General features: G+C 34.4%; 1 protein-coding gene and 1 long non-coding RNA gene across 8 annotated transcripts in view; both read right to left on the bottom strand.

Annotated features, from left to right (window-relative positions):
* The window catches only part of LOC138332125 (lactose-binding lectin l-2-like), a 387,766-nt gene that overhangs the window by 206,625 nt on the left and 162,282 nt on the right, over positions 1-18,859 (bottom strand). The gene's annotated exons all lie outside the window — the stretch shown is intronic.
* LOC138330948 (uncharacterized) lies at positions 3,413-4,990 on the bottom strand. The gene is made up of 3 exons (XR_011209631.1): positions 4,163-4,990; positions 3,898-4,028; positions 3,413-3,711 (listed from the first exon to the last, which is right to left on the bottom strand). It is a non-coding gene; the product is annotated as an uncharacterized lncRNA (long non-coding RNA).

Genomic DNA, 18,859 nt, shown 5'->3' with positions numbered 1-18,859 from the left:
CTTGTGTGACCTTGACCTTACTTGTATATCAATGGAGCTATTTCACTGATTGACCTTGACCTTACATAAATGGAGCTGTTTGTGTGAACTTAACTTTATATCAATGGAACTGCTTCTCTTGTCTGTGTGACCTTGACATCACATCAATGGAACTGTTTCAATGTCAAGTGACCTTAACATCACATCAATGGAGTTGTTTCCAATGGTATATAGTTGGTACCAATGGTATACAGTTGGTACCAAAGAAAACATTGTTATTCAATGGTAACCATGGTTACAAATCTACCAATGGCTAGGAGTGATACCATTTAGTTTTCTGCACTCTCTGTCTCTAATGCTGCAATTATTCTTTTCTGAACTCTTTATGACAAATAAATGTTCAGGACAAAGCATTTGCTTATCTCTACAAACCTATTGTGAGCTGGAGAAATTTGTGTAATGAAATTTGAAATTTCTGCCTTTGGGATAAAGATAACTTTGTATTAGATGTTTGTTATAAGTTGTATAGATTTTTGCATTTAAGTACATGTATCTGTAGTCAATAGCTTCTAGCTTTATAAATTTGTTTTAGTCTGAATCTTCCCAAAAGGCTGCCCTAAGTACTGCTATCAGTGCATCTGCTGTATATTATTAGAAATAAGGAAATTTCTTTTATGTTTTTCCGTATTGATTTTATTTATTTTCCTTTGATGTATCAACTGTTTCATTTTGGTCCTTGCTGTTGTCCGATGTTTATCTTGAAGTTTTTGTCGCCTGCTATATAGCAGTACCGCATATTTCTATCAGAAATTGGTGTTGCACACTCAGTATTTCTGCCGTTTATCAGAATCGGAAACATACCGCAATTTAGAAACCTTAACGTTTTTGATGGAAAACCATGCTTCACTAATATCATGATCAACCGTTATCACTGGAGACATAGAACACACAATTAGTGAAATAGTGGACAGAGAAAACAAGGAGCTCAAACCATGGCAAAGGCATGTCCAAGTGAATGTCTGTTATTAACTGCATACTCATTTAGATTTAAACAATGTAAAATTTAAGCTGAAGCAGTCTTTCCTTTTACAGCATCATCAGGTGCATGGAATGATTGTTGCTACGGCATTATATCAAGAAGTTCAACATGGATTTTATATAGCTGGTTTTTGTGTTGTCAGCGCAAGGGCGACACTTATAGACCATATCATCCCCCACCAGGACTATGAGGGTCCCACATGCACCCCCCCCCCCCCCCCCCCCCCCCTGACCTCCGAACCAATATTTTTCTGAACCCTATGACCCAATGATCACAAATCAAAATGTTAACATTGCATAAGTTGGGATGAACTTCCTGTTATGACTTCATCAAGATGGCTGCCATCTCAAATTTCACTAAAAATTGAAAAATAGTCAAAACATTGACATTTTTTAACTGTAGTTGACAAATGAGGTATCAAAATGATCACAATAGAACAGCAAATACATATCAGGACCAAATAATCCAATATATAGTTGTCATTCATACAAGGTTCTCAATGTCAGTCTCCAAATGTATGATACCGACATTCATATATATATATTTCTCATAATGAGCAATGATCTGATATTTCGGTGTAGCATGCAGAGATGAAGGTCTGAATAATTGACCTTCAACATTATTCAAGGTCACACCGGAAAGAAAAAAAGTTGCTATTTTACTAACTTTATTAAAATTTTGACTAAATCCCCTAAAAGCTGATATTACAAATGTGCATTGCTTCAAGTATTTGACTTGATGTCAGATAAATGCAATATAAAATTGTGTAACTTCTAACGAAATGATATATGCCAATGACGAATGCTCTTGATACAAATGATAAATTTGAAATATGGATATTGGAATTGAATGATTAACTTGGATTGGTGTTCTAGTAGCAATGTACATGACGGCTTGGGACTCTGTACAATGATAAAGCCGTCACCAGAATATCTGATGCTCCCTGAAAAAACTGTATGATACATGACTCATCCATCAAAAAACTTCCCTAACAAAAATTTAATCAATAAACAGTTAGCGCTATCGTTGGGTAATGCTTTAAAAGCAGTGATGGAATGAAAAAGTTTAAAAACCTTACTTTGGAATGATGCTATATCTACCATATCTTTCCCTGTGTCCAATTAGTTTTGTAGATCTGTTCTGCTTTAAAAGCATGCTAAATTTGATGGAATGAAACAAATTTAGCAAAACCTTCACATATCCTTGTGAAAGTGGAATGATGTTGGATTAACACATAGAGCAAGGGTTGAAATAGGCAGGCAATTGATTGACTGTTCCTGTGTCATAAACACAATGGCTACCAATTAATAATTCGATGAGTATTTGTTATAAAATTGATCTGTTTCATCCCAAAGAAATGACTTTGTAAATGGTGTAAAGATCTCATTATATTATTTTTTTCTCTATCAAAACAGGAGCAGACAATTAGTAATTTTTTTTCTGTTACAAAAGTTACTTACGATACATAATTACCACCATTGAAATGTTTGAGCTTCTAATTTTACTTTAAGAGGAAAGTATTCAAAATAATTCATTTCATCCCCAAAAAATTCCATGGCACTATGTCCTATATTGAATGAAGTACTGATTGCGCATACACCAAAGACAAAATAAATTATCTTATATTATTTTTTGTGTTATTTAGACATATATATATTTACACAATTAAACACCAATTATTGTTCAAATGAAGAGTATCATTTATGCTCTGTCGGCGATGGAGCATATTTAAGTTCAATTTCTTGTTATAGATTGTTTGACTACAAATTATCTGCATTAAATTGTTTTAATTCAAATTAAAGGAAAATCTACTGGTCAAGGTATGGCTTTTGTCTTACAGAAACAAATTAAAGGAAAATCTACTGGTCAAGGTATGGCTTTTATCTTACAGAAACAAATTAAAGGAAAATCTACTGGTCAAGGTATGGCTTTTATCTTACAGAAACAAATTAAAGGAAAATCTACTGGTCAAGGTACCATGGCTTTTATCTTACAGAAACAAAATTAAAACAAAGGTATATTTCTAATCCTATGTGAATTAGATCTTCCTTGATAAAATTTATAATGAAAGGTTGAAATAATAAAGATTGATACCAATTTCTAAATTTTAAATGCCACTTGTGGCGAAACAGCTGTTATATATTTCTAAGCACTTTGAATGCCATACTCAAGCTAATAAGACTTTAAATCCAGGACTTCTATACATCAAACAGAGGCTGCAGTATTTTGCCTGGCTTTTGTTTTCACCACAACAAAGCCCTTACCAAACAGACCCTAGCTATCTCTCTGGTCTCTCATCCTCCAACACGCAGGGATATATCACCGAGGTCTAGGGAAGCTGGAACATTAGGAACATTTAATAGCCGGACGGACAATCGACTTCTTACCTTTCTCTGTAATAATCTCTGTCTATTTGAGCTAATGAAATGGGGTCAGCAAAGTCTGTAGTGGCGTCCAACGTGTCCGTTTCTGTAATAACTTTCAAGGAAGTATTATGACATTATCAATATCCATGCATGTTTCATAGCAATTTAAGTTAATCAACTTATTGTTATACCTTCTGTATGCGATTCCTGAAGAATTCACACTTGTGACAAACATCAGTCCTAAAGGACATAAATTGTATGTGAGGGAGACATTGATGAAATATTCCTCTGAATGTCGTCTCGTAAAGACATCGGTTTCCTGTTTCACTGTTGAAGATAAGAAATTTAGCAAAATGTTTAAAAGATTGTGTTTTAGCAAAAAGAAACAAAATCACATACAATGGTGTTGAAGATATTAGAATTGATTATTATAAGGTATAAATTGACATTTATTGATTATGGGTTTAAATTGATTACTTACATACCTGATATCAGGTTAAATTGATTACTTACAGACCAACTTGATTGTACCTCTTATGAACAGATATGTAGGTATCACTTCAAGGTAAATGAAATGGCGGAAAGCGGTCTCATCCAAGCTGGGCAACAGGCTGCACGAGGTAATCCCATTCGATTCTGTATACCTAATTAATGAAAACGTTTTGTAGAGTATTTACATAATTCTGCTTTTTCATTTTTCAAGTGCAGTCATCTATGAATGGTTTTTAATAGGACTTTGTGTTATGAAGTATAAATTACATAAATCCAATGCACATACCTTGAAATAAATGTACTTCTTGTTGTACATGGTCATGTCTTATAACATTCTTGGGCTTTTCCATGTGTTTCAATGAGTCCTAGGACCAGCGGAGAGCTTTGTGAAATGGGTTCTGATATTCTTTAGATCATTTCCATTGGTGGCCATTGGTTTTTGTGATATGTTACAGCATTCTTGGGGGTTTTCACTTGTTTTTCCTTGTATCCTAGGATCAATATCGTGTCCATTGATGTTTCTAAACTTTGATTGGCATCCCTCCTAAGATCTTCCAATATCGAAATCACTGTCATCTTCCAGGCACTGATGATGATTACCGCTAACAAGTTTACATTATAACCAAAAGCAAAGGAGAATACAGTCATTACCTTGAGCGCTTAATAAAACCTGAAATTATATATTTAATGGGCATACACAAGTCAATTGCAACATAATTAATATCAAATAAAGTGGAACTAAATATTTCTACGATTTTTAAATGTGAAGACATTCAGGACGTTTCCAGTTCCTGCACGAAGACCACCAAAGTCATACAAAACCCGTAACAGGTGAAACAAAAACGAAAATTCTGGTAAGGAAAGTTATGATATTATACAAGTGTTTATAACTCACTACAGACATGAATTCAACCCAAATTTAAATACTGCGGGTTGAATATACACACTACATAGTCCATGTCTCAAACGGAAGTAACACGGAAAATATGACTTCCGGGACCACTTCCAACTCAAAATTTCCGCACAAATATTCAAGGGACATCATTATTGATCTTTTACAAGTGTTTATAATTTACTTGATACATGAATTCAAATCAAAATCAAATACCACGGGTTGAATATACACGACATAGTCTATGTCTCAAACGGAAGTAACGCGGTTAATATGACTTGCGGGACCACTTACAACTAAAAACTACAAAACAAATATTCAAAGGTCATCATTATTGATTTTATACAAGTGTTAATAATTTACTAAATACATGAAATCAACATGAAATCAAACACCACGGTTTTTGAATACAAAATGTATTTACAAGACATACACCAAGTCTTCAACGGAAGTTACACGGAATATATGACTTCCGGGACCACATCCATTTTACCAATCAAGCACAAATATGTAAAACTCATCGCTATTGATATTATACAAGTGTTCATACTTTACGTAAGACACGAATTCATACCAAAATCAAATATCACGGGTTGAATACCCAAGACAAACACCATATCTGCAACGGAAATAACACTGGAAATATGACTTCCGGGACCACATCCATCTTACAAATGCGGTACAAATATGTAAAGGACATCGCCATTGATCATATACAAGTGTTTATAATTTTCTAAATAAATGAATTCAACCCAAAATCAAATACCACGGGTTAAATAAACACGAGACATAGCCCAAGTCTCAAACGGAAGTAACACGGGAAATATGACTTTCGGGACTACATCCATCCCAAAATGCAGCACAAATATGTAAAGGTCATCGCTTATTGATACTATAAAATTGTTTATACTTTACTAAAGATATGAATTCAACAACACAAAATCAAATACCACGGGTTGAATATACACAAAAGACATACACTACATTGTATGTCTCAAACAGAAGTAACACGGGAAATATGACTTCCGGGACCACATCCATCGTACAAAATCCAGCACAAATATGTAAAGAGCATCGTTCTTATTATTGTCAAAGTGTTTGTACTTTACTGAAGATTTGAATTAAACACAAAGATCAAAAACCACAAGTTGAATGTGCACAAGACATACACTGTGTCTCAAATGGAAGTACCACGGGCAAAAATGACTTCCGGGACCACTTCCAACTCAAAACGTCCGAACAAATATTCAAAGGACATCATTAATGATTTTATACAAATGTTTATAATTTACTAAATACATCAAGTCAACGTGAAATCAAATACCAGCGGTTGAATATTTACAAGACATACACCAAGTCTCAAACGGAAGTTAAACGGAAAATTTGACTTTCGGGACCACATTCATCTCACAAATCCAGCACAAATATGGGAAGGCCATCGCTATTAATATTATAAAAGTGTTTATACTTTATTGAAGACGTGAATTCAACCTTAAATCAAATACCACGGTTTGAATATACACAGTCTCAAAACGGAAGTAACACGGAAAAATGACTTCCGGGACCACTTCCAGCTCAAAACGTCCGAACCAATTTTCAAAGGCCATCATTAATGATTTTATACAAATGTTTATAATTTACTAAATACATGAAGTCAACATGAAATCAAATACCACCGGTTGAATATTTACAAGACATACACCAAGTCTCAAACGGAAGTTACACGGAAAATATGACTTCCGGTACCACATCCATCTCCCAAATCCAGCATAAATATGTACAAGTCTTCGCTACTGATACTATAAAAGTGTTTATACTTTACTAAAGACATGAATTCAACACAAAAACAAAAATACCAAATTATTCTAGGGTCTCTGTGGTGCTCTAGAGGGTCATGAAATGGTACAAATACATTAATACGTTACAGCCATCCAAAGGATATATCGGTGTACAGTTTGCCCTCTGGGCAACATCGATATCAAAGGTGTAGTGGATATCACCGAGGTCTAGGGAAGCTGGAACATTAGGAACATTTAATAGCCGGACACCTTTCTCTGTAATAATCTCTGTCTATTTGAGCTAATGAAATGGGGTCAGCAAAGTCTGTAGTGGCGTCCAACGTGTCCGTTTCTGTAATAACTTTCAAGGAAGTATTATGACATTATCAATATCCATGCATGTTTCATAGCAATTTAAGTTAATCAACTTATTGTTATACCTTCTGTATGCGATTCCTGAAGAATTCACACTTGTGACAAACATCAGTCTTAAAGGACATAAATTGTATGTGAGGGAGACATTGATGCAATATTCCTCTGAATGTCGTCTCGTAAAGACATCGGTTTCCTGTTTCACTGTTGAAGATAAGAAATTTAGCAAAATGTTTAAAAGATTGTGTTTTAGCAAAAGGAAACAAAATCACATACAATGGTGTTGAAGATATTAGAATTGATTATTATAAGGTATAAATTGACATTTATTGATTATGGGTTTATTATTACCAAATACCTGATATCAGGTTAAATTGATTACTTACAGACCAACTTGATTGTACCTCTTATGAACAGATATGTAGGTATCACTTCAAGGTAAATGAAATGGCGGAAAGCGGTCTCATCCAAGCTGGGCAACAGGCTGCACGAGGTAATCCCATTTGATTCTGTATACCTAATTAATGAAAACGTTTTGTAGAGTATTTACATAATTCTGCTTTTTCATTTTTCAAGTGCAGTCATCTATGAATGGTTTTTAAGGACTTTGTGTTATGAAGTATAAATTACATAAATCCAATGCACATACCTTGAAATAAATGTACTTCTTGTTGTACATGGTCATGTCTTATAACATTCTTGGGCTTTTCCATGTGTTTCAATGAGTCCTAGGACCAGCGGAGAGCTTTGTGAAATGGGTTCTGATATTCTTTAGATCATTTCCATTGGTGGCCATTGGTTTTTGTGATATGTTACAGCATTCTTGGGGGTTTTCACTTGTTTTTTCCTTGTATCCTAGGATCAATATCGTGTCCATTGATGTTTCTAAACTTTGATTGGCATCCCTCCTAAGATCTTCCAATATCGAAATCACTGTCATCTTCCAGGCACTGATGATGATTACCGCTAACAAGTTTACATTATAACCAAAAGCAAAGGAGAATACAGTCATTACCTTGAGCGCTTAATAAAACCTGAAATTATATATTTAATGGGCATACACAAGTCAATTGCAACATAATTAATATCAAATAAAGGGAACTAAATATTTCTACGATTTTTAAATGTGAAGACATTCAGGACGTTTTCCAGTTCCTGCACGAAGACCACCAAAGTCATACAAAACCCGTAACAGGTGAAACAAAAACGAAAATTCTGGTAAGGAAAGTTATGATATTATACAAGTGTTTATAACTCACTACAGACATGAATTCAACCCAAATTTAAATACTGCGGGTTGAATATACACACTACATAGTCCATGTCTCAAACGGAAGTAACACGGAAAATATGACTTCCGGGACCACTTCCAACTCAAAATTTCCGCACAAATATTCAAGGAACATCATTATTGATCTTTTACAAGTGTTTATAATTTACTTAATACATGAATTCAAATCAAAATCAAATACCACGGGTTGAATATACACACGACATAGTCTATGTCTCAAACGGAAGTAACGCGTTAATATGACTTGCGGGACCACTTACAACTAAAAACCACAGAACAAATATTCAAAGGTCATCATTATTGATTTTATACAAGTGTTAATAATTTACTAAATACATGAAATCAACATGAAATCAAACACCACGGTTTGAATACAAAATGTATTTACAAGACATACACCAAGTCTTCAACGGAAGTTACACGGAATATATGACTTCCGGGACCACATCCATTTTACCAATCAAGCACAAATATGTAAAACTCATCGCTATTGATATTATACAAGTGTTTATACTTTACGTAAGACACGAATTCATACCAAAATCAAATACCACGGGTTGAATACCCAAGACAAACACCATATCTGCAACGGAAATAACACTGGAAATATGACTTCCGGGACCACATCCATCTTACAAATGCGGTACAAATATGTAAAGGACATCGCTATTGATCATATACAAGTGTTTATAATTTTCTAAATAAATGAATTCAACCCAAAATCAAATACCACGGGTTAAATAAACACGAGACATAGCCCAAGTCTCAAACGGAAGTAACACGGGAAATATGACTTTCGGGACTACATCCATCCCACAAATTCAGCACAAATATGTAAAGGTCATCGCTTATTGATACTATAAAATTGTTTATACTTTACTAAAGATATGAATTCAACACAAAATCAAATACCACGGGTTGAATATACAAAAGACATACACTACATTGTATGTCTCAAACAGAAGTAACACGGGAAATATGACTTCCGGGACCACATCCATCGTACAAAATCCAGCACAAATATGTAAAGAGCATCGTTCTTATTATTGTCAAAGTGTTTGTACTTTACTGAAGATTTGAATTAAACACAAAGATCAAAAACCACAAGTTGAATGTGCACAAGACATACACTGTGTCTCAAATGGAAGTACCAGGGCAAAAATGACTTCCGGGACCACTTCCAACTCAAAACGTCCGAACAAATATTCAAAGGACATCATTAATGATTTTATACAAAGTTTATATAATTTACTAATACATCAAATCAACGTGAAATCAAATACCAGCGGTTGAATATTTACAAGACATACACCAAGTCTCTCAAACGGAAGTTAAACGGAAAATTTGACTTTCGGGACCACATTCATCTCACAAATCCAGCACAAATATGGGAAGGCCATCGCTATTAATATTATAAAAGTTTTTATACTTTATTGAAGACGTGAATTCAACCTTAAATCAAATACCACGGTTTGAATATACACAGTCTCAAAACGGAAGTAACACGGAAAAATGACTTCCGGGACCACTTCCAGCTCAAAACGTCCGAACCAATTTTCAAAGGCCATCATTAATGATTTTATACAAATGTTTATAATTTACTAAATACATAAGTCAACATGAAATCAAATACCACCGGTTGAATATTTACAAGACATACACCACAAGTCTCAAACGGAAGTTACACGGAAAATATGACTTCCGGTACCACATCCATCTCCCAAATCCAGCATAAATATGTACAAGTCTTCGCTACTGATACTATAAAAGTGTTTATACTTTACTAAAGACATGAATTCAACACAAAAAAACAAATACCAAATTATTCTAGGGTCTCTGTGGTGCTCTAGAGGGTCATGAAATGGTACAAATACATTAATACGTTACAGCCATCCAAAGGATATATCGGTGTACAGTTTGCCCTCTGGGCAACATCGATATCAAAGGTGTAGTGGATATCACCGAGGTCTAGGGAAGCTGGAACATTAGGAACATTTAATAGCCGGACACCTTTCTCTGTAATAATCTCTGTCTATTTGAGCTAATGAAATGGGGTCAGCAAAGTCTGTAGTGGCGTCCAACGTGTCCGTTTCTGTAATAACTTTCAAGGAAGTATTATGACATTATCAATATCCATGCATGTTTCATAGCAATTTAAGTTAATCAACTTATCATTGTTATACCTTCTGTATGCGATTCCTGAAGAATTCACACTTGTGACAAACATCAGTCTTAAAGGACATAAATTGTATGTGAGGGAGACATTGATGCAATATTCCTCTGAATGTCGTCTCGTAAAGACATCCGTTTCCTGTTTCACTGTTGAAGATAATAAATTTAGCAAAATGTTTAAAAGATTGTGTTTTAGCAAAAGGAAACAAAATCACATACAATGGTGTTGAAGATATTAGAATTGATTATTATAAGGTATAAATTGACATTTATTGATTATGGGTTTATTATTACCAAATACCTGATATCAGGTTAAATTGATTACTTACAGACCAACTTGATTGTACCTCTTATGAACAGATATGTAGGTATCACTTCAAGGTAAATGAAATGGCGGAAAGCGGTCTCATCCAAGCTGGGCAACAGGCTCACGAGGTAATCCCATTTGATTCTGTATACCTAATTAATGAAAACGTTTTGTAGAGTATTTACATAATTCTGCTTTTTCATTTTTCAAGTGCAGTCATCTATGAATGGTTTTTAATAGGACTTTGTGTTATGAAGTATAAATTACATAAATCCAATCAATGCACATACCTTGAAATAAATGTACTTCTTGTTGTACATGGTCATGTCTTATAACATTCTTGGGCTTTTCCATGTGTTTCAATGAGTCCTAGGACCAGCGGAGAGCTTTGTGAAATGGGTTCTGATATTCTTTAGATCATTTCCATTGGTGGCCATTGGTTTTAGTGATATGTTACAGCAGTCTTGGGGGTTTTCCCTTGTTTTTTTCCTTGTATCCTAGGATCAATATTGTGTCCATTGATGTTTCTAAACTTTGATTGGCATCCCTCCTAAGATCTTCCAATATCGAAATCACTGTCATCTTCCAGGCACTGATGATGATTACCGCTAACAAGTTTACATTATAACCAAAAGCAAAGGAGAATACAGTCATTACCTTGAGCGCTTAATAAAACCTGAAATTATATATTTAATGGGCATACACAAGTCAATTGCAACATAATTAATATCAAATAAAGTGGAGCTAAATATTTCTACGATTTTTAAATGTGAAGGCATTCAGGACGTTTTCAGTTCCTGCACGAAGACCACCAAAGTCATACAAAACCCGTAACAGGTGAAACAAAAACAAAAATTCTGGTAAGGAAAGTTATGATATTATACATGTGTTTATAACTCACAACAGACATGAATTCAACCCAAATTTAAATACTGCGGGTTGAATATACACACTACATAGTCCATGTCTCAAACGGAAGTAACACGGAAAATATGACTTCCGGGACCACTTCCAACTCAAAATTTCCGCACAAATATTCAAGGGACATCATTATTGATCTTTTACAAGTGTTTATAATTTACTTAATACATGAATTCAAATCAAAATCAAATACCACGGGTTGAATATACACGACATAGTCTATGTCTCAAACGGAAGTAACGCGGTTAATATGACTTGCGGGACCACTTACAACTAAAAACCACAGAACAAATATTCAAAGGTCATCATTATTGATTTTATACAAGTGTTAATAATTTACTAAATACATGAAATCAACATGAAATCAAACACCACGGTTTGAATACAAAATGTATTTACAAAACATACACCAAGTCTTCAACGGAAGTTACACGGAATATATGACTTCCGGGACCACATCCATTTTACCAATCAAGCACAAATATGTAAAACTCATCGCTATTGATATTATACAAGTGTTTATACTTTACGTAAGACACGAATTCATACCAAAATCAAATACCACGGGTTGAATACCCAAGACAAACACCATATCTGCAACGGAAATAACACTGGAAATATGACTTCCGGGACCACATCCATCTTACAAATGCAGTACAAATATGTAAAGGACATCGCTATTGATCATATACAAGTGTTTATAATTTTCTAAATAAATGAATTCAACCCAAAATCAAATACCACGGGTTAAATAAACACGAGACATAGCCCAAGTCTCAAACGGAAGTAACACGGGAAATATGACTTTCGGGACTACATCCATCCCACAAATTCAGCACAAATATGTAAAGGTCATCGCTTATTGATACTATAAAATTGTTTATACTTTACTAAACACATGAATTCAACACAAAATCAAATACCACGGGTTGAATATACAAAAGACATACACTACATTGTATGTCTCAAACAGAAGTAACACGGGAAATATGACTTCCGGGACCACATCCATCGTACAAAATCCAGCACAAATATGTAAAGAGCATCGTTCTTATTATTGTCAAAGTGTTTGTACTTTACTGAAGATTTGAATTAAACACAAAGATCAAAAACCACAAGTTGAATATGCACAAGACATACACTGTGTCTCAAATGGAAGTACCACGGGCAAAAATGACTTCCGGGACCACTTCCAACTCAAAACGTCCGAACAAATATTCAAAGGACATCATTATTGATCTTATATAAGTATTTATAATTTACTAATTGCATAAAATCAACGTGAAATCAAATACCAGCGGTTGAATATTTACAAGACATACACCAAGTCTCAAACGGAAGTTAAACGGAAAATTTGACTTTCGGGACCACATTCATCTCACAAATCCAGCACAAATATGGGAAGGCCATCGCTATTAATATTATAAAAGTGTTTATACTTTATTGAAGACGTGAATTCAACCTTAAATCAAATACCACGGTTTGAATATACACAGTCTCAAAACGGAAGTAACACGGAAAAATGACTTCCGGGACCACTTCCAGCTCAAAACGTCCGAACCAATTTTCAAAGGCCATCATTAATGATTTTATACAAATGTTTATAATTTACTAAATACATGAAGTCAACATGAAATCAAATACCACCGGTTGAATATTTACAAGACATACACCAAGTCTCAAACGGAAGTTACACGGAAAATATGACTTCCGGTACCACATCCATCTCCCAAATCCAGCATAAATATGTACAAGTCTTCGCTACTGATACTATAAAAGTGTTTATACTTTACTAAAGACATGAATTCAACACAAAAACAAATACCAAATTATTCTAGGGTCTCTGTGGTGCTCTAGAGGGTCATGAAATGGTACAAATACATTAATACGTTACAGCCATCCAAAGGATATATCGGTGTACAGTTTGCCCTCTGGGCAACATCGATATCAAAGGTGTAGTGGATATCACCGAGGTCTAGGGAAGCTGGAACATTAGGAACATTTAATAGCCGGACACCTTTCTCTGTAATAATCTCTGTCTATTTGAGCTAATGAAATGGGGTCAGCAAAGTCTGTAGTGGCGTCCAACGTGTCCGTTTCTGTAATAACTTTCAAGGAAGTATTATGACATTATCAATATCCATGCATGTTTCATAGCAATTTAAGTTAATCAACTTATTGTTATACCTTCTGTATGCGATTCCTGAAGAATTCACACTTGTGACAAACATCAGTCTTAAAGGACATAAATTGTATGTGAGGGAGACATTGATGAAATATTCCTCTGAATGTCGTCTCGTAAAGACATCGGTTTCCTGTTTCACTGTTGAAGATAAGAAATTTAGCAAAATGTTTAAAAGATTGTGTTTTAGCAAAAAGAATCCAAAATCACATACAATGGTGTTGAAGATATTAGAATTGATTATTATAAGGTATAAATTGACATTTATTGATTATGGGTTTATTATTACCAAATACCTGATATCAGGTTAAATTGATTACTTACAGACCAACTTGATTGTACCTCTTATGAACAGATATGTAGGTATCACTTCAAGGTAAATGAAATGGCGGAAAGCGGTCTCATCCAAGCTGGGCAACAGGCTGCACGAGGTAATCCCATTTGATTCTGTATACCTAATTAATGAAAACGTTTTGTAGAGTATTTACATAATTCTGCTTTTTCATTTTTCAAGTGCAGTCATCTATGAATGGTTTTTAAGAACTTTGTGTTATGAAGTATAAATTACATAAATCCAATGCACATACCTTGAAATAAATGTACTTCTTGTTGTACATGGTCATGTCTTATAACATTCTTGGGCTTTTCCATGTGTTTCAATGAGTCCTAGGACCAGCGGAGAGCTTTGTGAAATGGGTTCTGATATTCTTTAGATCATTTCCATTGGTGGCCATTGGGTTTAGTGATATGTTACAGCAGTCTTGGGGGTTTTCCCTTGTTTTTTTCCTTGTATCCTAGGATCAATATTGTGTCCATTGATGTTTCTAAACTTTGATTGGCATCCCTCCTAAGATCTTCCAATATCGAAATCACTGTCATCTTCCAGGCACTGATGATGATTACCGCTAACAATTTTACATTATAACCAAAAGCAAAGGAGAATACAGTCATTACCTTGAGCGCTTAATAAAACATGAAATTATATATTTAATGGGCATACACAAGTCAATTGCAACATAATTAATATCAAATAAAGTGGAGCTAAATATTTCTACGATTTTTAGATGTGAAGACATTCAGGACGTTTTCAGTTCCTGCACGAAGCCACCAAAGTCATACAAAACCCGTAACAGGTGAAACAAAAACGAAAATTCTGGTAAGGAAAGTTATGATATTATACAAGTGTTTATAACTCACTACAGACATGAATTCAACCCAAATTTAAATACTGCGGGTTGAATATACACACTACATAGTCCATGTCTCAAACGGAAGTAACACGGAAAATATGACTTCCGGGACCACTTCCAACTCAAAATTTCCGCACAAATATTCAAGGGAATCATTATTGATCTTTTACAAGTGTTTATAATTTACTTAATACATGAATTCAAATCAAAATCAAATACCACGGGTTGAATATACACACAACATATTCTATGTCTCAAACGGAAGTAACGCGGTTAATATGACTTGCGGGACCATTTACAACTAAAAACGACAAACAAATATTCAAAGGTCATCATTATTGATTTTATACAAGTGTTAATAATTTTACTAAATACATGAAATCAACATGAAATCAAACACCACGGGTTTGAATACAAAATGTATTTACAAGACATACACCAAGTCTTCAACGGAAGTTACACGGAATATATGACTTCCGGGACCACATCCATTTTACCAATCAAAGCACAAATATGTAAAACTCATCGCTATTGATATTATACAAGTGTTCATACTTTACTAAGACACGAATTCATACCAAAATCAAATACCACGGGTTGAATACCCAAGACAAACACCATATCTGCAACGGAAATAACACTGGAAATATGACTTCCGGGACCACATCCATCTTACAAATGCAGTACAAATATGTAAAGGACATCGCTATTGATCATATACAAGTGTTTATAATTTTCTAAATAAATGAATTCAACCCAAAATCAAATACCACGGGTTAAATAAACACGAGACATAGCCCAAGTCTCAAACGGAAGTAACACGGGAAATATGACTTTCGGGACTACATCCATCCCACAAATTCAGCACAAATATGTAAAGGTCATCGCTTATTGATACTATAAAATTGTTTATACTTTACTAAAGATATGAATTCAACACAAAATCAAATACCACGGGTTGAATATACAAAAGACATACACTACATTGTATGTCTCAAACAGAAGTAACACGGGAAATATGACTTCCGGGACCACATCCATCGTACAAAATCCAGCACAAATATGTAAAGAGCATCGTTCTTATTATTGTCAAAGTGTTTGTACTTTACTGAAGATTTGAATTAAACACAAAGATCAAAAACCACAAGTTGAATATGCACAAGACATACACTGTGTCTCAAATGGAAGTACCACGGGCAAAAATGACTTCCGGGACCACTTCCAACTCAAAACGTCCGAACAAATATTCAAAGGACATCATTATTGATCTTATATAAGTATTTATAATTTACTAATTGCATAAAATCAACGTGAAATCAAATACCAGCGGTTGAATATTTACAAGACATACACCAAGTCTCAAACGGAAGTTAAACGGAAAATATGACTTTCGGGACCACATTCATCTCACAAATCCAGCACAAATATGGGAAGGCCATCGCTATTAATATTATAAAAGTGTTTATACTTTATTGAAGACGCGAATTCAACCTTAAATCAAATACCACGGTTTGAATATACACAGTCTCAAAACGGAAGTAACACGGAAAAATGACTTCCGGGACCACTTCCAGCTCAAAACGTCCGAACCAATATTCAAAGGCCATCATTAATGATTTTATACAAATGTTTATAATTTACTAAATACATGAAGTCAACATGAAATCAAATACCACCGGTTGAATATTTACAAGACATACACCAAGTCTCAAACGGAAGTTACACGGAAAATATGACTTCCGGTACCACATCCATCTCCCAAATCCAGCATAAATATGTACAAGTCTTCGCTACTGATACTATAAAAGTGTTTATACTTTACTAAAGACATGAATTCAACACAAAAAAACAAATACCAAATTATTCTAGGGTCTCTGTGGTGCTCTAGAGGGTCATGAAATGGTACAAATACATTAATACGTTACAGCCATCCAAAGGATATATCGGTGTACAGTTTGCCCTCTGGGCAACATCGATATCAAAGGTGTAGTGGATATCACCGAGGTCTAGGGAAGCTGGAACATTAGGAACATTTAATAGCCGGACACCTTTCTATTTAATAACGACTCTCTTTCTATTTGAGCTAATGAAATGGGGTCAGCAAAGTCTGTAGTGGCGTCCAACGTGTCCGTTTCTGTAATAACTTTCAAGGAAGTATTATGACATTATCAATATCCATGCATGTTTCATAGCAATTTAAGTTAATCAACTTATTGTTATACCTTCTGTATGCGATTCCTGAAGAATTCACACTTGTGACAAACATCAGTCTTAAAGGACATAAATTGTATGTGAGGGAGACATTGATGCAATATTCCTCTGAATGTCGTCTCGTAAAGACATCGGTTTCCTGTTTCACTGTTGAAGATAAGAAATTTAGCAAAATGTTTAAAAGATTGTGTTTTAGCAAAAAGAATCCAAAATCACATACAATGGTGTTGAAGATATTAGAATTGATTATTATAAGGTATAAATTGACATTTATTGATTATGGGTTTATTATTACCAAATACCTGATATCAGGTTAAATTGATTACTTACAGACCAACTTGATTGTACCTCTTATGAACAGATATGTAGGTATCACTTCAAGGTAAATGAAATGGCGGAAAGCGGGTCTCATCCAAGCTGGGCAACAGGCTGCACGAGGTAATCCCATTTGATTCTGTATACCTAATTAATGAAAACGTTTTGTAGAGTATTTACATAATTCTGCTTTTTCATTTTTCAAGTGCAGTCATCTATGAATGGTTTTTAAGAGGACTTTGTGTTATGAAGTATAAATTACATAAATCCAATGCACATACCTTGAAATAAATGTACTTCTTGTTGTACATGGTCATGTCTTATAACATTCTTGGGCTTTTCCATGTGTTTCAATGAGTCCTAGGACCAGCGGAGAGCTTTGTGAAATGGGTTCTGATATTCTTTAGATCATTTCCATTGGTGGCCATTGGTTTTTGTGATATGTTACAGCATTCTTGGGGGTTTTTCCTTGTTTTTCCTTGTATCCTAGGATCAATATCGTGTCCATTGATGTTTCTAAACTTTGATTGGCATCCCTCCTAAGATCTTCCAATATCGAAATCACTGTCATCTTCCAGGCACTGATGATGATTACCGCTAACAATTTTACATTATAACCAAAAGCAAAGGAGAATACAGTCATTACCTTGAGCGCTTAATAAAACCTGAAATTATATATTTAATGGGCATACACAAGTCAATTGCAACATAATTAATATCAAATAAAGTGGAACTAAATATTTCTACGATTTTTAAATGTGAAGACATTCAGGACGTTTCCAGTTCCTGCACGAAGACCACCAAAGTCATACAAAACCCGTAACAGGTGAAACAAAAACGAAAATTCTGGTAAGGAAAGTTATGATATTATACAAGTGTTTATAACTCACTACAGACATGAATTCAACCCAAATTTAAATACTGCGGGTTGAATATACACACTACATAGTCCATGTCTCAAACGGAAGTAACACGGAAAATATGACTTCCGGGACCACTTCCAACTCAAAATTTCCGCACAAATATTCAAGGGACATCATTATTGATCTTTTACAAGTGTTTATAATTTACTTAATACATGAATTCAAATCAAAATCAAATACCACGGGTTGAATATACACGACATAGTCTATGTCTCAAACGGAAGTAACGCGGTTAATATGACTTGCGGGACCACTTACAACTAAAAACCACAGAACAAATATTCAAAGGTCATCATTATTGATTTTATACAAGTGTTAATAATTTACTAAATACATGAAATCAACATGAAATCAAACACCACGGGTTGAATACAAAATGTATTTACAAGACATACACCAAGTCTTCAACGGAAGTTACACGGAATATAT

This window comes from Argopecten irradians, chromosome 9, assembly GCF_041381155.1.
Source record: "Argopecten irradians isolate NY chromosome 9, Ai_NY, whole genome shotgun sequence".
Classification (NCBI taxonomy): Eukaryota; Metazoa; Mollusca; class Bivalvia; order Pectinida; family Pectinidae; genus Argopecten; species Argopecten irradians.
This window is presented reverse-complemented; position numbering and strand designations above follow the sequence as displayed.